General features: G+C 41.4%; 1 pseudogene; it reads left to right on the top strand.

Moving 5' to 3' along the window:
* The first annotated feature begins 659 nt into the window (after positions 1 to 659).
* On the top strand, positions 660 to 2,791 carry LOC102432807 (annotated as a pseudogene).
* The last annotated feature ends 2,345 nt before the right edge of the window (positions 2,792 to 5,136 follow it).

The following is a 5,136-nucleotide window of genomic DNA, read 5'->3' as shown; positions in this document are numbered from 1 at the left end:
CAGAAATGAGACCAAAGGTCTTGACACCAAGTTCAGGATTAGGGCCTTCATCCTGCATGCCCCTGGGAGCTGTGCAAAGTGCTCAGCTATGTGTTTTAGGATGTGACCTGAGGAATGACCTCCAGGGCAGGAGTTATTGCAGGAATCCAGTGGAAATGACTTCTGCCAGAACTAAGATAGTGGCACAGAGACAGAGAGAGGCCAACTGACCTCAGAAAGTACCTGGTTTGGGTATTGAGGATAAAGAAGAGGGCAGACTCTGTGGTAGCTTCTGATCTTCCGGCCTCCTCACTGTCTAATGGTGAGGACATGCACTGGCTGAGTGACCTGAGGAGAAGCACTTTGATTGGGCGGTCAGAGTTTATGTCTGTGGGACATTCGATGGCAGATGTCCAATAGGCAACTGGATGCCTGAGCCCAGAGTGGAGGACCCCATTTAGCGTTGGGGTTCTAATCATATGGCAGCCATGATCATAGAGGGGCTCCCTAAAACTCTATGTCAGGACATGGCCACCGAGGGAGATAAGGGAGGGGGAGAGAGAAAGAGGCAGAGGATGGGATTGGAAAGAGACAACGTTTTAGGGACAAGACACTGAGAAAAAACAAGTAGGAAACCCAGCAGGGGGATGTGGGGACAGGCCTGTCAGCACGAAGCGAGCATGCACGAAGTCCCAGCGAGTGGGTCTACATTCAGGTCGAGTTTTGGAGGAGAGTGCACAATTCCACACGGATCTCGGAAAAGTGAATGTGAACGGAAAGCTGCGTTGACAGCGCGGTAATGGAACAGAGCAGGAGAGGAGGGTGTGGAAGGTGCAGAAGATGGAGGGCAGAAAGTGAAAAAATGCAAGGGGCCCCGTAATCAGGTGGAAAGCCTGGGAAAGAGCCAACAGCCCCTGTGCTCACCCACCCCGCTGCCTGAGGCACCCTGAGGACGCGAGTGTACTCGCTCCTCCCGGACTCCAGGCTCTGGGCCTGGCTTGCAGCGCTTCTCCTCTTTAAGGTCCCCAGCATATGACAGTGAGAGGTCCCAGAGGCACCTCCTCACGTGCGCTGTTTGCTTGATAATCCAAGAGTAGCCAGAAGCGTTTCCTTGCCACCCCTCGGCCCTGAGTATTCTGTTCCATCAAAAGTCCTACCAAGAACCCGAAATATTCCACCAAAGAACTCTTAGAACTGATACATAAATTTAGTAAACTACAGATACCAAATTAATATTCAGAAATCGGTTGCATTTTTATACACCGATAATAAACTATTATAAAGGGAAGGTATGAGAACAATCCCATCCACAATTGCATCAAAAAAATAAAATACGTAGGAATAAATTTAACCAAGAAGGTAGAGGACCTGTATTCGAAAAATTATAAGACATTAAAGAAAAAAATTGAAGAAGATACAAATAAAGGAAAGCATATACACACTAGTGAATAGGAAGAATTAATACTGTTAAAATATCCTTACTACCCAAAGCAATCTTTATATTCAATGTAATTCCTATCAAAATACCAATGGCATTTTTCACAAAACTAAAACTAATAATCCAAAAATTCTTACGGAACCACAAAAGACCCCGAATAGCTACAGCAATATTTAGAAAGAAAAACAAAGTTGGAGGTATCACAATACCTGATATCAAACTATACTACCAGGCTATAGTAATCAAAACAGTAATCAAATCCTGGCATACAAACAGACGCATAGATTAATGGAACAGAATAGAGAGCCCAGAAATAAACCCATGCCTATATGGTCAATTAATAACAAAGGAAGCAAGAACATACAATAGTGTAAAGACAATTTATTTAATAAATGCTTGAAAGAACTGGACAGATACATGCAAAAAAAATGAAACTAGACCACCTTCTTACACCATATATAAGAATAAACTCAAAGTTGATTAAATACTTAAATATAAGACCCAAAACCATAAAACTTCTATAAAAGCAATTTCTGACATTTTTCTTAGTAATATTTTGTGTGATAGATCCCCTTGGGCAAGGGAAACAAAAGAAAAAATTAAAAATAGAGTACTCTATGACCCAGCAATTCCATGTCTGGATATTTATCTAAAGAAATCCAAAACACTCATTCAAAAAAGACTCAGAAAACTCAGATGAGCTTAAAAACGGCAGGCTGGGTTTGGTGGCTGGAGCAGTTGTGGTGAGCATGCTGTAGTATTGTTACCAAGGTTATGAAGCACCTGGTTCATGGGAAGGGGCTGCGATGCTTGGTGGAAGAGGAAACTCAGATACCAACCTACTACCTGAGCCACTTCACATCCCGGATTATTCTGCTTTTGAAACCTACTTAATGATAAATGAATTTGAAAGACTGGCTGCTGGACAACCAATTGAATTGCTTGGTATGAAAGGATATGAACCCCCAGCTCCTTCCACGAGTTGGAAAAATGACATTACTGTATCCAGGAATGTGTAAACAATTCTATAGCTCAGTGAGAGCATGAAGCAGTTCAAATGGTGAATCTGGAACTAATGTCACAACGTGGATGCAATGCCTGGAAAGTGTATAATGAAAATCTCATTCAGATGCTTGAGCGTGCACAGAAAGAGCTCCAGAAGTAATGAAACATATGCAAGATTTAGACTGGCAGAGAAAGAACCTGCAACTCACAGCTGAATCTAAATGAAGAGGAATGGAGTCAAATTGGGTATCCCTGGTCAGTAAGAATAATGAGATTAAAAGGACCATTGTGCAATTAGAAAATGAAGTCTTTCCAATGAAGCAGTAACATGCAGAGGTCAATGAAGAAAACATCTGGAAAGACAAATGAATGCGGTTGTAGAAGGAATTCAGGCTGGTTTCCATGAAAGATCAGACACGAGCACTGTGAAGGTCAATAGCATCGTACGGAACTCATCAGTGGTTAAGTGTTCAGAAAGCACTGAAAGTGGACTGCTATATTCTATTTGCACATTAGCAAAATAAAATTTTCAATTTGGAAAAGAAGACATATGCACCCCTATGTTCATTGCAGCATTATTTACAATAGGCAAATACCAAAGCAATCTAAGTGTCCATAAAGAGATGAATGGATAAAGAAGATGTGGTGCATGTATACAATGAAATACTACTCAGCCATAAAAAAGAAGGAAATCTTACCATTAGTGACAACATGGATGGACCTAGAGGGTATTGTGCGCAGTGAAATAAGTCAGACAGAGAAAGACAGATACTATATGATTTCACTTATATGTGGACTCTAAAAACAAACTAAACTAACAAAACAGAAACAGACTCATAGATACAGAGAACAAACTGATGGTTGTCAGATGGGAGGGACTTGGGGAGCTGGGTGAAAAAGGTGAAGGGATTAAGAAGTACAAATTGTCAGTTATAAAAACAGTCACAGAGATGTAAAGAACAGCATAGGGAATTTAGTCAGTAATATTGTAATAACTATGTATGGTGCCAGGTGGGTTCCAGACTTATCACGGAGATACCTTCATAAGTTATATAATATGCCTAACACTATGGTGTACACCTAAAACTAATATAAAATAATATTGAATGTCAATTCTAATAGAAAAATAAAATAATTTAAAATTTTAAGAGTCCTCCTTCTGAGGACAAGCCAGAGGCATCACAAAATAACCTCACGAGGTTTGAAACACTAGAGGGCTGACAGCAAGAATTATTAATCAGACTGTGATAGGTCTTCAAGGAGCATGAGCTTCAGACTGCCCGTGGTGATTGTGAACACCTCAAAATGTTTGGGAACTAGGCCAGTGCCAAGGCCAAGTATGTCCAGATCTTAAGTATGTCAGACGTGCTGATTCTCTGCTACTTAAACTCTCCAATTCACGTTCACAGTATTTACTCAATGATTAGGAGTGAGCTTTACATAAACCGAAGTGATATTTGACTCTCTTGGAAATGGATTTTTAAAATAAACCAAAAATTACTTGTATTGTCCTTTGTGTTTGCACATGAATGAATGATAGCTAACATTCCTTATAAAATACCTAAATGTCAGCACATACTAAGCCCTGCACAGTCATCTCATCTGACTCCCCTCACAATACTATGAGGTAGGTTCATTTTACTCATTCGTTATTATGATGAGTAGAGTTAAGCTCAGCCACTGTGCTGATCTGCCTCCCACCCTTTTGGAGGAGATGGTGTTAATGACTAACCCTAGTTTTCTTCATGACACTCATGAGTGGTAGTTGCCAAAAAAGAGAGCTCCATTCACCAAGCAAAATTTAGTAGTTAGCAACTTGAAACTTTAGATGTGTATTTATTGAGAGAAAAATGATAACAAATGTTAACTCTGTTGTTGTGGTTAAAATCCTCCAATGACTTCTTATCCTGAGATTGGTTCCTAATTCCTCAACAGAGCAAGCTGATTGCTCAGGCCTGCCTCATCTGGGCCTTGTTCTTCGGCCAGCTCTAGCAGTCAGGCCTCAAAAGATGTCACGGCCTGCACGCATCAACACTGTGCACAGGCTGCTCCTGCTGCCTGGCACTCTTCTCTGCCTGCAGGCTTCCAGGGCTAACTCCTATCCCTCTCATTCTCAGACTGGGTTATAAACCTTTCTGCCACCTACCACCTTCATTAAGTTAGGTTCTCATAAGTCACGTACTCACAAAGCCCATTAGAATTTTTCAAGATAAAATTGATCCTTTTGCTAATTAAGCACTCACTTGTTTAATCTCTGCCTCCTCTTTCCTCTGCTAGGCTTCAGAGCATGAAGACAAGAGTCCTATCTGTTGTTATCTGCTCTATTTCAGCCCCTGGCATAGTACCTAGCCCTTTGACACTTGTTAAAGGAACAAGGAAGATAACCTGTGTCTATTCTAATCCTTTGAAATAACACGCACAGGCTGTCCCATGTGGATGTGAGTTCGGCCTGCACATGGGCCACTGAGGGTGAGTGGAGCTGAAATCCATCCAGGCTTCTTATCTAATTTGGGGCCAATGCCATCTCAGCCAGTAGCGGCTGTCTGTACATCATCCATGTATTAGACACAGTTGTTGCTTCAACACATTATTTAAACTTCACCATGACCCTGTGACTTAGGTCTGATTAAACCATTTTACAAAAATATAGGCTACAGAGAGATTAACTTGCTCAAGGTGTTCCTGGCCTCCTTCAAATTTCGGTGTTTACTCTC

This window comes from Myotis lucifugus, unplaced genomic scaffold, assembly GCF_000147115.1.
Source record: "Myotis lucifugus unplaced genomic scaffold, Myoluc2.0 scaffold_21, whole genome shotgun sequence".
NCBI classification, from domain to species: Eukaryota; Metazoa; Chordata; class Mammalia; order Chiroptera; family Vespertilionidae; genus Myotis; species Myotis lucifugus.
Note: the sequence above shows the minus strand (reverse complement) of the source record. Positions and strands in the feature narration are given on the sequence as shown.